The sequence below is a fragment of the Dipodomys merriami genome, unplaced genomic scaffold (assembly GCF_024711535.1).
Source record: "Dipodomys merriami isolate MVZ:Mamm:240054 unplaced genomic scaffold, mDipMer1.0.p SCAF_7, whole genome shotgun sequence".
NCBI classification, from domain to species: domain Eukaryota; kingdom Metazoa; phylum Chordata; class Mammalia; order Rodentia; family Heteromyidae; genus Dipodomys; species Dipodomys merriami.
The window spans coordinates 13,466,444-13,488,382 of NW_027206290.1; the positions used below are offsets into that span (position 1 = coordinate 13,466,444).

The 21,939-nt window shown below is 37.7% G+C and overlaps 1 long non-coding RNA gene across 1 annotated transcript in view; it reads left to right on the forward strand.

Moving 5' to 3' along the window:
• Positions 1-3,799: 3,799 nt before the first annotated feature.
• Positions 3,800-21,939, forward strand: part of LOC138817008 (uncharacterized) — a 36,026-nt gene continuing 17,886 nt past the window's right edge. The window contains exon 1 of the long non-coding RNA XR_011368749.1: positions 3,800-4,097. This is a non-coding gene — a long non-coding RNA (uncharacterized lncRNA). The remainder of the gene's footprint in view (positions 4,098-21,939) is intronic.

Sequence of the window (21,939 nt, forward strand, 5' to 3'; positions counted from 1 at the left end):
ATGTTTTCTAGAGTCAAATGAATAAATATCTAATGTGGCATGGGAGGATAGATGGGATAGATGGTAGAAGTGATATTTTTATTCAAGGACTTAAGTCTTGCTGGCCATTTCAAATCAATCACTTAGGAAGAAGCCATCTTCTTTGTCTTCTTAAAGGGCTAGCCAGATAGTCCTACAGTACCAGACTTACAGGTGTGAGATCACACCTGTCTAAAAACCTACAAAGTGACTAAGTATTTGACTGATTGATTGTCATCTGGAAGACATCAATAGAGGCTTAAAAGTTAGTAGACTTCCATTTGCTTCCTTAATAAATATTTATAAAGATATCCTTTGATATAAACTTAAATGGCTACAGCATACCACCCATTATAAGAGTACAACAATTAATCACTGACAACCAGAAAGCAGTTGGAAAAGAATACATGTATAAAAGACATAATTGACAGTTTCCCAAATACATGAGAAGCTTTTTAAAATCAATAATAAGAAAATTACAACTTTGGCATGGTGGGGGGGAGATGGGAGGGCAGAGATGGTAAGGGGAAACAAAGGAGGAGGCAACAATGCTTGATAAGAAATGTATTCATTATCTTGCTCATGTAACTGTAACCTCTCTGTATGGTACTTTGACAATAAAAAAAAGTATTAATTTAAAAAAAGAAAATTAAAAACTCAAGCCAGTGTAATGGTGAATGTCTTTAATCTCAGCACTCAGGAGGCTAAGACAGGAAGATTGTAAGTTCAAGACTAGCCTGAGTTACACAATGAGATCCTGTCTCAAAAAACCCAAAAGAATAAAAAAAGAGAAGAGAAAAGAAAAAGATTAATCCAATTAAAATGGACAAAAGAATTGAATGAACACCTCCCCCAAAATACACAGATAGAAAATAAGAATTGAAAAGGCCAGTTGTTTTGATTACTATGGCTTTGTAGTAGAGTTTGAAGTTTGGTATTGATATTCCTCCAGCACTGTTCTTTCTGTTGAGGATCGTTTTTGCTATTCAGGGTCTTTTATTGCTCCATATGAATTTTTGGATTGCTTCTTCTATTTCCTTGAAGAATGAAGTTGGGATATTAATAGGTATCGCATTGAAATATTAGATAGCTTTTAGCAGTATTGCCATTTTCATGATGTTAATCCTCCCGATCCAGGAGCATGGAAGTTTTTCTACTTTCTTAGTTCTGCTTTAATTCCCTTTTTCAGGGAATAACGTTTTCATCATAGAGTTGGGGGGGGTGGAGAAAAGGGATGGGAGGAGTTGGGGAAGTGGGGAGGAAAGGGATGGTAGGGGGAAAATAAAGGAGGGTGTAACAATGCTTAATAGGAAATTGACTCATTACCTTGCTCATGTAACTGTAACCCCTCTGTACAGTATCTGTACAATAAAAAATATATTTAAGAAAAAGAATCAAAAAGGCACTCAATAAAATACCATTTTGGAATTGCATGTTAAGATGAATTAGTCAGCTTTGCATTACCGTAACAAAATACCAAGACAGCAAACACATAAATATAAAAGGTATATTCAAAGTCCAGGCAACAAGGAATATACTCAGCAAAGGCTTCTTCAAGACACAAGGAGGGTCCCACAAGGCATAGGAAGGAGGTCTGTCAAAGGAGTTAATCAGAAACAACCAAGTGATTGTGTAACAAACTAGGAGCTGAGAAAGAGTGGGTAGGGGCAAGTAGTTTTTATAACAAACTTCTTGAGTGAAACACAAAGGAATTTCATGAGAACCACCTTTCCAGAGCATACCTTCAATGACATAAATACCTCTCACTCAGTCCCACCACACAAAGGTCCCATTACTTCTCAGCAGCACTACCCAAGAGACCAAGGCCTAACACATGGGCCATTGGTGTACATTCAATGTCCAAACCATGACACTCACTGCATGCCTATTAGAATAGCTAAAATCCCAAACACTGAAAATACCAAATACTGTCAAGTTTGTAAAGAAATAAAAACTCTCATCCATTGCTGATGGGAATGCCCATGGTAAAATTAGAAAACATTTCAGTGATTTTTTAAAAACATCCTTATCATAAGATCGAGCAATTGTAGTCCTTGGAATTTGCCCAGGCTTGAAAAATTATTTGCATACAAAAACTTGCACATGCATGATTATATTAGTTTTATCCATAAGTGACAAAACTTAGATGCAGTATCTAATTTTCGACAGTTAAGTGGAAAAACAAGCAATGGAACATCTAGATAAGACAAACTATGATACACCCAGATAATTCATAGATGAGATATGGCAAGGCCAGACACAAATCAAGAAAGAAAACAGAAAGACTTTCACCACTTGTTATACTCATGGTTCCTTGGCAAGAAAGAGCACACCAGGTAGGGCCTCTCAGGAGAAGTACTGGTGTCACTTACAGTCAGGAGAGAAGGAGCTGTGGGCAAGTACCTGTGGTTTTCACAGGGAAGGATAATGTAAGTAGTCATGGAATGTGTTGTTTAAATAATTTCAGAGCATTCTGGGTCATACAGATTGAGTCTGGTTGTCTGGAACCTGATATTGGGGTAATTAGAGTCAGTACAAAATAGTCTAGTATAGGAAAACTGTAAAAAAGAAAGATGGTTGAGAGAGTGGGCTTAGCTACTAATGAACAACTAACCAGCCCCTAGCTAGGGCTCAAACTTAGGAAAAGACAGTCTTTAAAACAAAAAACTATATTACACAATGAAATTCCATTTAATATAAAAAACTACTGAAAGAAAAAACTTAGAGGAATCTTGTTTTATTATTGTCTCTTTTAATTTTATTTATTTTTTGTGTGTACTACTGAGGAGTTGAACCCAAAGCCCTCATGCATGCTAGGCAAACACTTTACCACAGAGTCTCATTCCCAACCCCTTACAGGAATATGAAATAGATGTTTTTATTTATTTATTTTTATTTATTTATTTTTCGGTTCGGTTGTGGGGCCTGAACTCTGGGCCTGGGCGCTGTCCCTCAGCTATTCAGCTCAAGGCTAGCGCTCTACCAATTGAGCCACAGCGCCACTTCCGGCTTTTTTCTTTTTGCTTATGTGGTGCTGAGGAATCGAACCCAGGGCCTCAGGCATGCAAGGCAAGTGCTGTACCACTGAGCCACCTTCCCAGCTCTTAAATAGATGTTTTTAAGTGAAAGAAGTCTCTCTGAAAGGGTCACATCCTGTATGATGACATTCATTCTAGAAATGCTCAACTATAGAGAAAGCTGAATGATCACTGGTTTCCTGTTTGTTTGTTTTTTTTGTTTTGTTTTGTTCTTTGTCGGTCGTGGGGCTTGAACTCTGGGCCTGGACGCTGTCCCTCAGCTCTTCAACTCAAGGCGAGCACTCTACCACTTGAGCTACAGCACCACTTCCGGTTTTCTAGTGGTTTATTGGAGATAGGAGTCTCACGGTCTTTCCTGCCCGGGCTGGCTTTGAACCGCGATTCTCAGATCTCAGCCTCCTGAGTAGCTAGGATTACAGGCGTGAGCCACCGGCGCCAGGCTTTCCTGGGGTTTTGGAAGAAGATAGATTGAGCACTAGGGGTCTTTAGTACAGAGAAACTATCTGCATAGTATTATAATGGCAGACACATACCATTGATTTATCAAAATCCAAAGATTATACAATGAGAGGATGTACAGCACACCATAGAGTTACATTTTTGTTTTTAAAAAAAAAAACAGAATATAGAACATTTGTAGAGTATACATAGATCAATCAAGTCATAAAACACTATTGTGATGTAAACTATGGACTTCAGTGGATAGTGATATGACAGTGAAGGCTCATCAATTGTAGCAATTGTACCATGTTAATGTAGCATGTTGGTGGTGGGAAAGGTATAAGTTGGTGGGAGAGAGAGGTTTATGGGAATTCCCGGTACTTTCCATTCTCAATTTATCTGTGCAGATCAAACTGTCCTAAAAATAGAACATTAATTATAAGAATAAAGAGAACTTGTGAAAGTCTTTTGGAAGTGGGAAACTGAAAAAGTACTTTGCTGTGGAAAGCAAGCAAGAGAGAATGGTGACTATTATGAAGCTGTCATACAATGAGAAGAGCAAAAAGGAGCATAGTGGAGAAACTCCATCACCTTTTAAAGGTAATCTGGGAAACAAAGTCAAGTTTACAAAGCGTTTGCTGATGCCCTACTATATGCCAACCATGATACAAAATATTCAAATAATGAGGCATCACCTCGCTCAGTCTCATTTAATGTCTACCTAGTACTCATGAAATTGTGTTATGAAGATTAAGAAGCTGAGATCCAAAGACGGAAAGGTGGTTTGTTCAATCTGGTTGATTTAGAAAAGCAAGATTGACATGGGTCAAGCAGAGTACTAAAGTATGATATGTTTTCATGTTGAATAAGAATGTCATTCTGTAGATAAACAGAACTTTTAAAAGAATATGGTTTCAAAAAAACACCCTTTGCAGTGGTTTAGAAAATCCAACAATGCATTGCACAGAGAATGGAAAAGTACAGAGAACAATTGACTTTACTGGGAAGTCATAAGGAAAGCTCCACGTAAGAGGCAGCATTCAAGCTAGGTCTTGAAAAATGAGTACAATTTCTATTGAGCGTAAACTGTCATAAAGTGTGTTTCTGATGGGAATGTTGGCAAGGGGACAGAGGTTTAAAACTCATGAAAACCCAGAGTGCATGAAGTATGGTCCTCGTAGAGAGATGTGGCATAAGAGGGTGGAGCAGCATCCCAGGGTAAAGATGGTCTGCCAAGGAATAACAGAGAGCCACTGGATATTTTCAGGGAGAATATTACACAATCCAATCTTATTTGTGAAATAATTTTGTAATGTGGGAATATCAATTACAGAGAGTCAGAACTAGAAACAAGGAGGCCAGAACGAGGAATAGTAATATGAAACCCAGCTAAAACAAAAGCAGAGCAGAGTTCATGAGAGGATCTTTATGTTTTATGAAGTAATCAACCTACAAGTACTGAGGTTTTATGGAGTTAGGAAAAATGTAGTATACTTGAGTTGCTGTTTTTTTCAAAATCTAAACTGTTCTTTTTATGTATTACCTTCTCAGTAAGGTCATTGCTAACCACCCTAAGAAAACTATAATTTCTATTAATGTATATTAATTAAAACTATAATAATTTTTTAATTTTTCAATTTCATATCCACATTCCTGATCCTCTTAACCTTATTTCCTCTATTTTTCTACAAAACTATCTAACATAACCACTAATATTCTATATAATGCACTTACAAGATTGTTTATTTTCTATCTTGCCCTACTGAAATGCAAGCTTCATAAAGGAAGACATTGTTACTTACTTGATTTGTTCACTGATTATTTCAAACTCCACATAGGCCACATAGACCACAGATCTACCACAGACATACTCATTTGTTTGTATGTTTGGGTGGTACTGGGATGTTAGAACTCAAAGCCTTATGCTTGCTTGGCTTGTTTGGCTTGTTTGCTTGGCTGGTACTCTGGAGCCATACCTCCAGTCTAACTTTTTGTTGATTAGTTTGGAGATGGACTCCAGCATACTTTTCTGCCCTGGTTAGCCTCAAGTCTCATTCCTCCAGATCTCAGCTTCCTGAATAGAGATATTCTTGAGTGAATGAGTCACCACATACATTCACTGTCATTCTTCCAGCAATTTTTCAAAATAGGCAAATACATTAACATAAAACAAGGACAATTTCTGTAGTACCTAGAGACAAGCTATTTTTAATAGAAATATGCATATGCTTACCTAGATAGAAATAATTATAAAAGGGTTTGATGATTAGCAAATATCACACAGCCCCAGATAAAGTTTTACAAAGTGCAAAACCCTCTATGTTATTGCATATTTACCTGTAAATTGGGTATGAGATTAGTAAGACTGCTTTAGGTATGGAGGCTGATTCATAACAAAGCTCATGATGATCTGCTGCTTATGCTAGACTTTCTATAGTTTTATAAATTTTATATATGTTAATTTGTATCTGTAATAGCATGCCAGCACTATGAGCAAACTAAGACTTAGAAGGGTAACTGGCTTGCTCAGTGATATAATTGAACAAGTCACTCTGATTTCCAAGCTTACATACTTCCCACTGTGCCAAGAAAATTGTAACAATATCAAGACTAAGAAGCATTTATTCTTGATTAGATGCTGTCTCATGCATTTTTAAATAATGGTATTAGATGGTAAGCCTCAGTATGCCCAATTTACAGATGAAGAAATCTTGCATAGAAAGCTAGTGTAAGATAATCATGATCATGTCACTCATGTTCTAAAACTGGAGCAGAGACCAGAGCCTGAGGGACGGTGAAGCTCATGTGCATAGCCACTACCACATACCGCATGCAGCCAAATGGGAAACGATATTGTTCCAGATGGAACAGCCTTGGAATTTTTTCTGTAAGTTTGCTGATGTTTTAAGAAAGAGAAATAAGAAGAAAAAACTTCCACAAGGCAAGTCAAAGAGAAAATCATTTAGCAAATTAATGCAGTACTTTGAAAAGTAGTTTGAGCAGCTGCCATGTGGAAGTTTCCAGACAAAACATCGGTTCTTTAAGCCAAATGCTATGTTGTGAACATGAAGAGAATGTAATTATAAGATTTTTGAACTATAAAAATAAATCCATATACATAAATATGTAGCTATAAAAGAAAAGGGCATATTTCTAGGAATATTACATTAAACATAACTTTTACTAATTAATAAGACATTAACAATCTAAAATTACAAGTGCTCAAATGCAGTGATTATACTGGGATTTGATATATGATTGCTAATGTTTATGTTTGAATAGCAACATAGATCTTTATAGCCACTTCCCAGAGTGGGGAACCTTGAAAGATTGACAGAAGCAGGAAATACCGCAAACATCAGTTCTAAGGCTCCAGAACCCAGAGATTAGAGTCGGAGCTATGCCATAAACAGAAATATGAAGACCTGAAAAATCTATCTCCTGACCAAAAGTTGCATGACTGATCTCAACAACTGCTACCACAGATGCTGTGGTTTTCATATATATCATCTTGCTGACTTGCTTTGATCTGTATATTGGGATGTACATAATCCAGAGGACCAGGTACTAAAGGGAAAGAATTTAGGAGTTCACAAAGAACTTCAGTTTACATGAATTATCTTACTAGATTATGAATAATTTAAAGACTGTAAGTACAGCTAATATGTCTTTATTACCCCAAGTCCCAGTGTGAGGCCAAATAAGCAAATGTCTGATGACCACTGCCTATTGGTCTTTGTTACTGATCCATAGATCTGTCATGATTCCTTTCCTGAAGGGTAAGCTCAAGCATACCAAGAAATAAAGACAAAAGAATATTTAAATAACCAATCATCTTCAACGACCTACATGTAGAAAGCCCAGGAGGCCTTCCCCAACACACCAAGTAATGATTAAAAGAAGCAAATTTCACTTATGCGACATGAAGATTGACCTCAGTAAATTAGGTTTTGGTGTCCTGTACCATATACCAAGCTGATTTGAGTGCATGTTTGCACATGGCAGTGTGAGAAGAATGTGACATATTTTCCCATTATGGGAACAAGAAGCACAGATAGAGGCAAATGTCCTCCAGCTGCATAATGAAAAGCAACCTTTTCTGTTAAGCAGTGAGAAACACTCCGTCTCTCCCCAGCCTCCAGCCTGCTCACTGTGAGGAATAGAAGGAGAAAATGTTTTTCTCATTCTATTGCATTATTTCACCAGCAGTGAAGAACATCTCTGTCATTGCCCTTCTGAATGTCATGCTCAGATGGATGTCTGCCTTTTGTTAAGTTTAAAAATAATCTTAAAGTTAGAAGCAGAAATGAACCAAACACAATGTTGACCAGAAAGGATCCGACAAATCTACAGCTTATACTTAGCTATTCATTTGCAAGTTGACCTTGGGAAAGTTATAAATTAAAAATACTGTAAATTATCTAACATATACGTGATACCTCCCTGGTACTTGGTAAATGTTTGTTGAATTAATGAATCCTGCCTTTCATAGTATAACACCAGATGGGAAGATTCAATATCATTGTGAAAATGTCTTAAAAATTCTACTCACCTGGCAGTCATACCAAAGTTGGCTGACTCTCCTCCTTCTTCTGGACCTAGACATAATCACCTCCCTCATATTCTCATCCTCCTACACAACCCCACCACAAATGACTGAGCCCAGTTTTTTACCTACTCCAAGTACTCCACATTAGTATGTAATCATGTATAACCTGCCTTTAACCAAAGAGCCTTAAGCACAGACTACATGGTAGTTGATTTGCACACCCAACTCCATCCCTAGCCAGACCCTGGTTCAGTTCCAGAACTTTCCTGTGTCCATCCATTTACCCTATTTTCTCACCTGTCCTGCTTTCCCAGGTCCTCATCATTTCTTTGCTGTGATGTCCCTTGTCCTCTACTTGCAGTCTTGCTTTTCTCCACCCAAGCTGCTAAACCCCAATGAAATCTTACTAGCCCGTCCTGAGTGGCCTTTAGCTTTCTACTATCCTACTACTGTCTATAAGAAAGAGTTCTAGTTCAAGATGGCACCCAAGCAGCTAGCTCTGCCTATGATCTTCACCTCTCTCTCTGTCTCTCTGTCTGTCTCTCTCTGTCTCTCTCTCACTCCCCCCCCCCCCAAAGCTTGGGTGCTGTCCCTGAGCTTCTTTGCTCAATGCTAGTGTTCTATCCCTTAAGCCACAGCTTCATTTCCAGCTTTTTTTGGTTGCTAACTATAGAATCTCAGTAACTTTCTTGCCTGGGCTGGCTTCAAACTGCAATTCTCAATCGGGTGCCGGTGACTCATGCCTCTAATCCTAGCTACTCTGAGGATCATAGTTCAAAGCCAGCCTGGACAGGAAAGTCTGTGAGACTCTTATCTCCAATAAACCACTAGAAAACCAGAAATAGTGCTGTGGCTCAAGTGATAGAACACTCTCCTTGAGCTAATGAGCACAGGGACAGAGCCCAAGCCCAGAGTTCAAGCCCCACAACACACACACACACACACACACACACACACACACACACACACACACACACACACACACACACACACACACACACAAACTAGATCTCAGCCTCTGAGTAGCTAAGATTACCAAGTCACTGGAAATTCAGGCTGCTTCGTGCTCCTCATATACTCCATGCTCCTCCATGCATCCAAAACTTTGCTTTCACTCTTCTTCTAACTATGATTGTTTTTAAAAAACATTTCATTCCAGTTGCTTCTCCAGGAAACCTCTTCATCTCCTACCCTACTACATACAGACTGCTACAGTCTGAGTTATCTATTCCTACCACTGAATTGACCATGATGCAATAGTTCATAAACAATTCGTCCTCTTACAGTAGAATCCACATTGGGAGAGGAGTAGAACGTGTTTTATTCAGCTTTGAATACTCAGCCCATAACATGGTAACTGCCACAAAGGGCAAACAACATAAATATGCATTAACTAAAACTGAACTGATGGCTGCTGATGCATGAACTAATTAGCAGCATGCACAATCTCTGAGTGTATAACTACCCAGAGCACAATCAATGATTCCACTTCTTAAATTTCCCTGGGACAGAAGCTTTTCCTGCTCAATGCTGAGGCATGATTTGCTTAACTGCTGCTGGAGAATATGATTACAAATTATGAGAGAAGTTTCATATTTTTCATCTGTGAAGGTTTGCAGATTCATAAAATGACCCTGGAACGTTAGCCTCTTGTCCTTACTGTCTTTATGGCCATGGAATCTATTGCTATAAATGTGTTGTCTAATTAAGCATTCTTTCAGTAATAACATCGCAGGCTAGGAGAACAATTCTATCGTAGGTAGATTCCCCATTAATCTCCCTGGATTTGCCATTTCTCTGTCTTTTCCCTATACAGAAATAAATTGCTAATTTTGTGGATGTAAGCACATTCCCAAACAACTTGGAACTGCTCCAAATACAAACAGTCACACAAGAATGAAATGATACATCATCTGTGGGAAGTAAATTCTTGAGGAGGTTGGAATTAGAGTATACACTTTGCTGTACTTTCAAAAATTATCGATAAGACACAGCAGTGTTTTATTCCTATGTCAAATGAAGAGCTGGCACTTTATTGTGCAAAATATACAGATGGAGAAAACCAGAAAGGTGGTATCTCTGCTTTTTAGCTATATTCCTCAAGGGTCATCATGAAGAGAGAAGTAATAATTATAGCTGAGGAGCAAGTGTTCTCTGGCTTCGTGGAGAGCTTTATAGGCCAGTTGTTTACTGCTAACTTTTGGTGAAAGACTAGTTTAAGTATATCAACGCTTTATGGCCTGAGTGGGAGCCATTACATAGGGAAGCTGACCTGACTGTTACTTAGAGGGAAGCCAGAGGCTAGTATTCAAGAAATAATGATGTTCCCATTGCAAAGTCAGAAACCTAAATTGCCCTTGGAGATCATTTTGAGAAATCAAGGAACAGCTTTTTGCTATCTCTCTGTAAGGACAATATCTATGGTGACCTCTTTGAGAAAAAAAAATAAAGGCAAGTACCCCTACCGAGAGTTTATGAGTGGGCATATGTTTATGGGATGAAATGGATCATAGCTAGTATCCATGGCACTTGTGTGTGTGTATGTGTGTGTGTGGTGTGTGTGTGTGTGTGTGTAAGTGTTGGCACTAGGCTTGAAATTAGGGTTTGGGTGTCATCCCTTAAGGTTTTCACTCAAGGCTGGCATTCTACCACTTGAACCTCAGTTCCACTTCTAGCTTTTTGCTATTTCATTGTAGATAAGTCTCCTGGACTTTCCTTCCCAGGCTATATCTTTGACTCAGATCTCAGCCTTCTGTGTAACTAGAATTACAGATTGGAGCCATTGGTGCCAGACCATGGCACACTTTAAAGGTCTGAGTAGATGCAAAGTAACCCCCAAACATTGTTGGGTCTATGCCATTTGACTTTATGTTGAGCTGTTATGGAGTCACTAATGATGGGGAAAGCTGTTTAAGACATACATTTGCTTAACATCTTCACAATGGAACTTGTGGTTGATTCATCATTTCTTTATCAAATGACATCAGCCTGACCTAAGACCTTATCATCTTGGATCTGTACTAATCTCCTAACTGTAGCCTCTTCCATTTTCCATTCCTCTCTGTACATCTTCATCACACTAGTGTTTGTAATATGATGTTGGTGGCCCAAACTATTCTTCATCTCCTTTCTATTGGAAAACTATTCCTTCCCCGTTCTAGGCATATGTTGGGGCTTCAGAACAAGATGCTGCTTACCACAGATGACCCTCCTGGACACAAGAGTACACACTTGGCATTGAAGAAATCAATCATTGCACCCCAATCCCAGAGCCACAAACTTAGCTGACAATCAGATAAATTTGGAGACTTCTGCACAGGTGGATTTACTGTAATGCTCAAGAGGTTTAACCTTGAGGGCCTCTTTCTACAACAGGTTTCTGGGAGTGCGGGCTATGTCTGCAGTGATGACTTCAGTCATCAGGGAGAGTGAGTGATTTCACAAGGTGGGAGGAGTAATAGGAGTATAAAACAGGTTTAGCTTATAGAGGACTTCTATCTAGCAAATTCAGTAAATTCTTTAAGAGGTCTTAGGTAATTGAGGTCTGCCTAAATCTTCAAGGATCTAATTAATAATGAATGAGGTTCTCTTAGTTTCTCCTTATTCTAAATGCTTAAAAAATTACCTGCACTACTTTTACATTCACAGATTTGACCTCAGAGAAGTATATGAACATCAGACTGCTGTTCCAAAGCAGAGATCTATGCACACTGCTCTACTTAATCTCCTCTCCTACAAACTCCATTCCAGCTGCAGTCTGCTCATCCCTTATTCTACAACCAAGGAACCATGGCCTCACCTCTTCACCCCCCACCCCTTCAATATTCTGTGCTTTCCAGTGTGGCCGCCTTTGCCCATCATTTTTATCTTGAATGTTCTTCTGCTCACTTTCAGCCCCTAAACCTTCTCTTACACGAAGTCCGCCCAAGTAAATTTGTCTTCATTCTCTATTTTGCTGTCTTTTCTACACTCCTATAAGGGACAAAGTATTTGAGGGATGAGTTATAATGTCACAAGTATTCGTGACATTATATCCTTCACTAATTACTTGTATGACAGTTTTCCTTTCTGCTTTATGAACCCATGGAAGTAAAGATGCTTTGCTTCAAGTTTAAATTTTGACAGCTACTGTCTAAAATACAGTAAGAACACAGTAAAAAAAATAGATGCAAATGGATAGATCTGCTCACTAAATTGTGGTGGCAGTCAACCACCTTTGCAACAACTAAGGTAAGAATTTCCGTGTACAGGAGCATTTTTCTGAGCTTGGAGATCTACTACAAAATAACTGTTCCCAATATCAGACTTGCCCCATTTAATATAAGGAAGCACACAGTCGGAAAACACATGAGGCCTCTTACTCTCTGGAGTAAAACCTAAAGTCTTGTTCATAATAATTGCCTTTTCCTACTATTCTAGTCAGCGATTATAACTCATTATTATGTCCCTTGAAGTCCTTCTTGGATTTGCTGTTGGTTTGTAAAATCATGTAGCTTGTCAATATCCTATTGACAATGTTCACTAAAGGTATGGAGGTATGTGAAGAGAAGAGAGGTATACATAACCAGGAAATGCAAAGTATAAAGACCCTTCCCAGTCTCTCTGTTTAGGGAACTAAAAGCATATAAGAATGCTTTTAAACCATGATTCATGGTTGTCAACCTTTGTCTATTCAAGATATGTGAGGAGGAAATAATAAAGATTGAAATTATACATGGGTCAGCATTGCTAGCTCAGAATCAAAGTATGTCACTTGGGGTTTTCTGGAGGCAACTTGTTAATCATTTTCATAGTTTCTGTTAGGACAGAATTTCTTCAGATCATTTTGAGGCACAGATGTATGTGTGGTGCATCATCTTCTGTAATAGTATTGAGGATGCTGTCTGGATCAGGATTTTTCCTGAAGCTGATGAGTATTTGAGGAAGTTTCCTCCTTTTGTCAGCTCAAATTGCCAACTGCAAGAAGGCTTCTTCTTTTTTCCCCCATTTCAAGAACCCCATTTACAGATGCAGAGAGCGTAGCTCAAGAGTCAGGATGAGGGGTAACCAGCATTCACAGGCAGAAAGAAAAAAGAGTTCCATTTTGGGCTTGACCTCTGCCTGGCCCAGGAAGATTGAGTTTGTTTTCAGTGTTGGAACAAGCTCCCAAGGGTTAGCAAGCTCTCCTGTTCGGAGCTCCCCTTTGTCACAGGGTAAAGAATTTATTAATGAGAAATTTCAATTTCAGACGTTAAAATTGTCTTGGTTGGCCTGAAGCTCTTTCATACCATGAATTATCATACACCCCCTATGGCTGTTTACACATTTGTTTCACCTCACCATTTGTCCTATGTTTATTTAAGGGATATTTTTAAAAGCAAAGACTTGTTACTCCCTCTCTGCCATTTTACACAATTTCCCAAAGGATTCTTAACAGGTATACAGTAGTTCTTTATGGAGTTCTCAGAGATTTCCAGCTGCCAATATGTAACACCCAGGTCCAGGCCAGTCTTCCCAGGACGATATGCTCTTTTGCTCAGATATGGCCTATATGAATCACTGTGTTGCTGCCATGACAATGGACTATAAACTCAGTGGCTCCGATAATCAAAATGGATTATGTCACAATTCTGGAAGCTGGAAGCCCAAGACTTGGGTTGTCAGCAGAGGTGGTTTTTTTTTTCTCTTTCTTTTTTTTTTCCTGTGCCAGTTTTAGGGCTTGAACTGAGGGCCTGGGCACTGTCCCTGAGCTTTTGTTCTCAAAGCTGCTGCTCTATCACTGGAGCCATAGCTCAATTTCTGGCATTTTGGTGTTTAGATGGTGATAAGAGTCTCACAGACTTTGCTGCCCAGTCTAGCTTCAAACCATGATCCTTAGATTTCAGCCTCCTGAGTAGTGAAGATTACAGGCATGAGACCTTGGCACCTGGTATGGCTTCTTCTGAGAAGCAAGAGGGAGAATCTGTTCTGTCCATGAACATAAAAGTAAAACAAAAGTGCAGACCCTGAGTTCAGGCCTCAGTACCAGCCTGCCTCTCCCACCTACACACACACACACACACACACACACACACACACACCTTAGCTCTGAATGTGCAGTGTGTTGTTTTGAATACTAGCTCCACTACATACTTTCTGTGTATGTTCAGTTTCCTCCCTGTAGAGTAAGTATAAAATTCCTATGTCTTGAACTTCTCTGAGGTGTAAATGTGCCACAAATTTTTATTATGAGTATTTTTAGAGCATGAAGACAGTAAAACTGGACTATTCTATTTGCACCCTGGCAGCAGATGGAGACTGGTGAATACACATTCGTTGGTTCTTCTTGGCTGTGTTAAAGATGTCAGTAGGATATGCAAGTATACAAATGTATTCATGGAAATATAGCAGATTCAAGGGAGAACTCAAAGATGTAATTTCTTGGAAAAGTTAAATCAAAGGTGAACAAAATAAACACTGAGGAAACAGGTACTTAAAAGGATAGAGTAGGGCTAAAAGAGAAGTGGGGAGAGGGGAGAATATAGTCAAAAATTAAAAATTCAATACAAGCACCAGTGGCTTATACCTGTAATCCTAGCTACTCAAGAGGCAGATCTGAGGATCAAGGTTCAAAGTCAACCCAGGCAGGAAAGTCTGTGATGCTTGTTAAAATGTCTTTTATTGTAAAAATAGTATACAGAGGGGTTATAGTTACATGAGTAAGGTAATAAGTACATTTCCTATCGAGCATTGTTATCTCCTCCTTTGTTTTCCCCCTACCATCCCTTCTCTTCCCACTTCCCCAATTCCCCCCTCCCCCCAACATGCTGTAAAGTTCGTTTTCAACATGGTGTCTTGTACATGTCATGGTTACAATAGGTCAACCGGTATCCTTGTTTCAGCATTTTCTTATTTCTCTTCCCCTCCTCAAATTAGAAAAATGTATATACAAGATGCAGGGCACCGACATCAAACACATGGGTTATACAGTGGGGAAAGAACATTCAAGAGAAAAAAAAAATCACATAGTACATTTTAGATACATTAAAAACAATAGCAAGAAAGAAAAAAACAAGTTGTGTCCCTATCTTGGGGTTCATTTCACTCCACATCATCTTACATGGTCATATGTACATAGCTTTTGACCTTTTCTGCTTGTCCTAAAATTAACTATCAAAAAGCCATCAGTGGAACTATAACTTAAGTGGTAGAGTGCTAGCCTTGAGCAAAAAGGCTCAGGCACAGCACCCAGGCCCTAAGGCCAATACCAAAAAATAAAAATGAAAACTTTAATGCATATAGTACAAAATTTTTAAAAAGCAAAGGAAGAGTGGGTTCGGAAAGATGGGTGAGAATGTTCATAAACTACTTTGTTGAAAGGCAACTCCTTTATACAACTAAAGATAATAAAAATATTTTAATTAAAACATAAAAACAAAAGATGTCAGTAGGTACAGGTTTCTTTTTATGAGGAATCCAATCTTATTGGCCTGGTGCCCACCCTAATCATTTCATATGAACTACTTAATCTGCAATAACTTTTATTTTATTTTTATTTTTGGAACAGGCATGAATCTAACTTAATAATCTCCAAGGAGACACAGGGATATCTTGGTTCAAGATTTATGTAATTTATTATATATCAATTTTAAGTTAATCAGAAGACACATAGAATAATACTTTAGTACTAAATTAAATCATGCATAATGCATTGTTACTGATCATCTCTCAAAGTTTGATATGAGTTTAGTGGATCTGGGAATTTTTTTTGCCAGTTCTGGGGCTTGAACTCAGGCCCTGGGCTTCTTTTTGCTGAAGACTAGCACTCTACCACTTGAGCCATAGCACCACTTCTGGCCTTTTCTGTTCATGTGGTACTGAGAAATCGAACATGGCTTCATGGATGCTAGGCAAGCCCTATAACCACTAAGCCACATTCCCAATCCTTTTTTGGTTTTGTGGTTGTTTGTTTTGTTTTTGAGATGAGTAATTGTCCTCAAATAGTGATTGAAACTCCAGAAAGCCTTCATTTTGCAGCTCAAGCATCACTCTTCCTTGGCTTAGCTCTTTCTTTCTAGCTTGCAAATTGATCCTGAGGCCGCACCCCTGTGCTTAACTGCTTCTTATTAACTATAATACTAACCACTCAAGAGGCTGAGATCTAAGGGTTGAGATCCAAAGCCATACCAGACAGAAAACTCCTTGGCACTAATTTCCAATTAACCAGTAAAATTCTGGACTGGACGCATGGCTCCAGTTGTAGAGCACCAGCCACCACAAAAGCCAAGAAAAACCACAAGCCTTGAGTTCAGCCCCAGTACTAAAACACATACACAAAATGTAGTAGCTCTGAATATGGACTGTACTGTTTGAATGCCATCTCTACTATATACTTGCTTGCACATTTAGCCAGTTTCCATGTCCCTCAGTCTTTTCCATGTAAAATTACGATGTCTTCAGCTTGTTCTGAGGACTCAATGTCACAAATGTTTATTATGAGTGTTTTTTGGAGTATGTAGACAGTAAAACTCAGGTATTCTATTTGCAAAAGTTTGCAAGTATTTAAAATGCAGGAGAGGGAAGAAAGTCTCGTGACATGTTATAATTACCTTATTGATCTAGATTTTCCATAACTATGTCTGTTGGGGTTTAGTAAAATTTCCTGCATGGAATGGTGGGTGGAGGCTCTTTGGAGTTCCAGATGAGAAGGGAAAATCAGAATTGATGTCATCACTGTCAATCATCTCCCTTCTAAGAGAGGGTTAGGTCACCTTGTTCCTATCAAGCTGGGACAGTATTGTTTCTATGAAGCTTTTGTCACTCATCTGAGGTGAGAGAGCCTTCATCTTTGTGGCAAAATCTCCCCAGAAGGATAAGTCCTAGTAACTCGATTTCATCCTGAGCTCAGGAAAACAAAACCTAGATTTGTTGAAAAGGCATTTTCCTCTGGGCAAAAACTGAAGCTAAAAAGAAATCACACAATACCACTTAACTACTTTAGAGTATCCAATTCAGCAGCATTCAATTCACTGAAAATTTTAAGCAGTAAACATCAAGCCCAATTATTTCCAAGATCTCATACCTGTTAATCATTCTCTTCTGCCATCTAAACTCCTAGAAACCAACCATCTGATTACTATACATATCTAGCTAGCTAGCTAGCTAGCTAGCTATCCTTGGTCTTTTATATAGAATTATACTCATGTGGCTTCTTTTGTCTGGATTTTTTCCCCTGATATAATTCATGGTTCATGCATGTTGTAACATGTTTCATTTCTTTTATCACTGAATAATACTCCATTATGAAGTATTCCTACATTTTAAAACTCATTCTTCAATAGAAAGCCAATGTTGTTCCCATCTTTCTCTACATTGAATATTGTTGCCATTATGGTTTAAATTTTCAGTTCCTTATTGATTAACAATGTGAATATCTCTTCATGTGCCTATTGGATGTGTCTGCATTATACTGGAGAAATATATATTCAAATTTGTTCCTATTTTAATTGAGTCTTAGTCTTTTGCTTGTGGAGTTGTTAATATTATTTTATATGTGCTGGAGCTAAGTTCTTATCAGGGATGTGACTTGCAAACAGTTTTATTCCACTGTGATAAGTGGATAGTATTCTGTTACAGGAAGTAATTAGACACACACACACACACACACACACACACACACACACACACACATATATACATATACATATAAATCTGTAGTTGAATGTGATATTTTAACACATAAATAGCCTGTGACTGATCCAATCAGGATTATTAACCTATTACTATCATTAACATTATGAACTGGAGTTACCCATTGTGCCTGGGAACATGAGAAAATCCTTTAAATGTAATTTTGAAACACATCCAAACACCTCTGTCCCCTCTGCTCCAACCCTGTACAGCCTCTAGTAATAAATGTTCTATATTCAGAATGGCTTTTTTAGTTTTAACATATGAAACAGAACATGCTGTTTCTGGCTATTTCACTTAAATAAGTCCTCTCTCTTCCCCTTTTCCTCCAGACCTCCCTTTCCCCCTTTCCCAGTCCTGGGGTTTGAACTCAGAGCCTCAGTTTTTCCTCAGCAAGCACATTACCACTTGTACCATGTCTGGAGCCCTTTTTACTTTCCTTTCCTTCAGATGGCCTCAGATCACAGTCCTCTTATCTGGCGTCCTGTGTAGCTGCAATTATAACATGTCCATTTTTTGCTGTTGAAATGGTAGGGGAGACGGGGGGGGGGGGGGGGGGGGGGGCGGGGCGCGTGAGTAACTTTGGCCCTCACTGACTTGAAAATCCTCTCAATCTCTTTCTCTCAAGAAGCAGGGATTATAGGTATGAGCCATTACACCCAGGTTCCAGAATTCTCTTATTTTTTAGTGTGAATATTGTGTATATATACCATATTTTCCTTCTCTATGTGTTATAATTTGAATATGAAGTTTATACCTAAGTTCTCTCAGATTGAAGAGCAATATTCAGAGGTGGGGTTTTGAGAAGTAAATGGATCATGAGGACTCTGACTTCATCAGTAGAATAACCTATTGATGAATTCAATGGCATTATTGGGAGGTTACTGTGGTGTACAACTTTAAAATATATGCTTTGTTTCCTGCCCCTTCTGGTACTGTCTCTGTCTCTCCATCTATTTCTCTATTTCTATTTCTCTACCCCCTTCTGTTTCTTTTGTGATACTTGGATTCACACTCAAGGCAAGTACTCTATCACATGAATCACATCTCCAGTCTTGTTCCTTCTTTTTGTTCAAGACTAATTTGGCTGTTTGATACTTTCCATAACCCCATATGAATTTTACAATTGTTTTCTGAGTACTGTGAAAAATGTTTTGATTGGCAATCCATGGAACCTGTAGCATTCCATTGCTCTTAGTAATACAGATGTTTAATATTAATTTTTCCAATCTATGAACATAAGAGGTGGTATGCATGTGTGTTCTCATCGGGTTTTTGGTATCAGAGTATTGATTGTTATACAGACTGCATTTGAAAGATTTCCCATCTTTCCATGTTTTTGGAAAAGTTAGAGAATGAGTATTAATTTTTCCTTAAAAGTTTAGTCGAATTTAGCAAAAAAAGACAACCACTCCTGGTTACCTCTGATTTTCTATGCATTTTTAATTTTAGTAAATGTATCTATTTCTTATAGGTTTTTAATATTTTGGTACACAGTTTATGAATTGTCTTTTGTTTACTTCTGTAATGTTAGTTACAATGTTTCTTTTTCATCTCTGATTTTATTTGCACTTTCTCTTTTTGTTATTTAACTAAAGTTTTGTTGATTTTTGTCTGTTAACTCTATTTCATTAATCTTTTGTACTTTTAGTCTTTTAATTTTTACTGTTACTTTTTAAATTTTTCTTCCTTTTTCTAGTTGTTTTTTTATTTATTTTTGCTTTCCTAGGTCCTTGAGATATCTGATTAAGTTGTTGTTTGAAATCTTTGGTATTGTAGAATTAGCACTAGATATCTGATTAAGTTGTTGTTTGAAACCTTTGGTATTGTAGAATTAGCACTATTGTTATAAACTTTCCTACTGATACTACTTTTTGTATCTCGTGCATTATTATATGTTTTGTTTTACCTTCCTATTTTTCAACATTTTTTAAGTTTCCTTTTGATTTGTCCAATGGACTATTGTTACTTAGTAGCATTCTGTTTAGCATCTATGTCTTTGTGTAATTTCTGGTTTCTTTGCTGTTGATTTCTGGTTTTATTCCATTGTGGTCAGAAAAAGCTCACAATGTGATTTCAATGTTTTTTTCATTTGTTGAGGCTTTTTCTGTGGCCTACCATATGGTTCTTTCTAGAAAATATTCCATGTGTTGATGGAAGAATGCATATTAGCATCCACTAGACAAACAGTTCTATAAAAGTCTCCTCAATCCATTTGGTATATAGCTTCATTTAATTCTGATGTTTCTTTGTTGAATTATTTTGCCTAAATTATCTTTAGACTAGTAAAAGTAGGGTGATTGGAGTCCTTCACTATTTTTGTATTATGGTAAATATTTATTTGTTTCATAGACATATTATTATATATCTTATCGATCTCTTGATCAAAAAAAGTCCCTGGCTTAAAGTTTATTTCCTCTAGCTACATTTTTTAGGGTAGTTGTTTGAGACAAGGTCTCATCTAGTCTCATATTGAAGTTACCATGTAACCCATTCTGCTTCAAATTTGAAATCTTTCCACCTGTACCTCCCAAGTGCTAGGATTCTAGGCATTTATCACTAAACCCAGCAAATATATATATACATATATACTCATATATATGCATATATATAGCAGCTTCTGCCTGCTTCATATTTCTATGTGTGTGTAATATCTTTTTCTAATCTTTCAGTTTGAGTTTATGTTCACCTTTGCTAGTAATGTGAGCTTCTTCAGGCAGTATATCATTGCATTTTGGATTTTTGTTGTTTTTGTTATTGTTTTGACCATATAGGCATTCTCCAACTTTTAGCTGGGCAATTACTCCATTTATGCTCGATGATTACTGATTATTTAAGGTTTTGATTTTTATTAATTTTCTTCTGCTTGTTCATCTTTTTTTGTATGGTGGCTTACTGCATTCCTAAGGTTGAATCAAACCTTATCCATTTATCATCAATTATTTTCTGCAGCTGTGCTTTGAGTGGGTTGTCTACTTTCATGTGTTTTCATAATGGCAGTTTCTTTTGCTTCTGGATAGAAAACCTGCATAAGAATCTTTCTCAAAGTTGGTCTGATGGTGACACATTCCACAAGTTTTTGCTTGTGTTGGAAAATCTTAATTTTCCCTTCATTCTTGAAGAATGGCTTTGCCATTTATAGTAGGCATAATTTTATTTTTTTCAGACCTTGGATTGTGTTATTCCATTTTCTCCAACTTTCCAATATTTCTGCTGAGAAATCCTTGTTAGAGTCATGAAGATTCCTTTAAATGTAATTTGAATTTTTTTTCTCTTTTTACTATTTTTTGTCTTGCATACTGGGCGTTTTGATGACTCTATGAAGTAGTAAGGATTGTTTCTGGTTATATCTCTTTGTGGTTGTATGGACCACCTTACTGGAATGTCCATGTCTTTCCCAATATTTTCAGAAGATTTGTCTGCAAGTTTAGCTTGTCTTTCTCCAGCTTGCTTTAGTGAGTCGTTGAGTCTTTCAGTGTTGTGTTTTTAGCTTACTTACTGATCGTTCCATTTTCAACATTTCTGTTTGATTATTCTTCATGTTTTCTTATCATTGAACTCATAATTTATATCATGAATTTATCCCAAATTTTGTTGAATCTTGAAATGGCTCTTGAATCTCATTGGCTTGAACTGACTGAATTATTTTTGAACATTTTATTGGGAATTTCCTCGATATTCTTTTCTATAGATTTATTAAAAACAAATTTTTTAAATTGTATTTTATTTTATTTGAGAACATACTGTACAGAGGGGCTATAATTACATGGGCAGGATAATGCATACATTTCTTACCAAGCATTGCAGCCTCCTCCTTTGTTTACCCTTCACTTCCCTTCCCCGCCTCCCCCCTCCCCCCACCCAATTTTACCCCCCTCCCCCCACCCAATTTTACCCCCCTCCCCCACCCAATTATACCCCCCTCCCCCCCCTACACCGACATTGTAAAGCTGGTTTTGACATGACATTTTGTACTTCTCATTGTTGCAACAGGTCCACCTGAATCCTTAAACGACTTGTTTGTCCCCATCTCCTCCACATGTTATACTGACATCAAATATAGTGAAAGCGGGGGTTACACTGTGGGGGAGGGACATACAAAGCAACAAAGAAATAATCTTATAAATGCGTTAGAAACACATGCATGAAAGAAACGAAAACATTAAAATACATATTTAAGGGTTCATTTTCCTAACATCACATTATCTGACCTTTATTGTGTTCCTTTGGAGTCAGAAAGTTGCC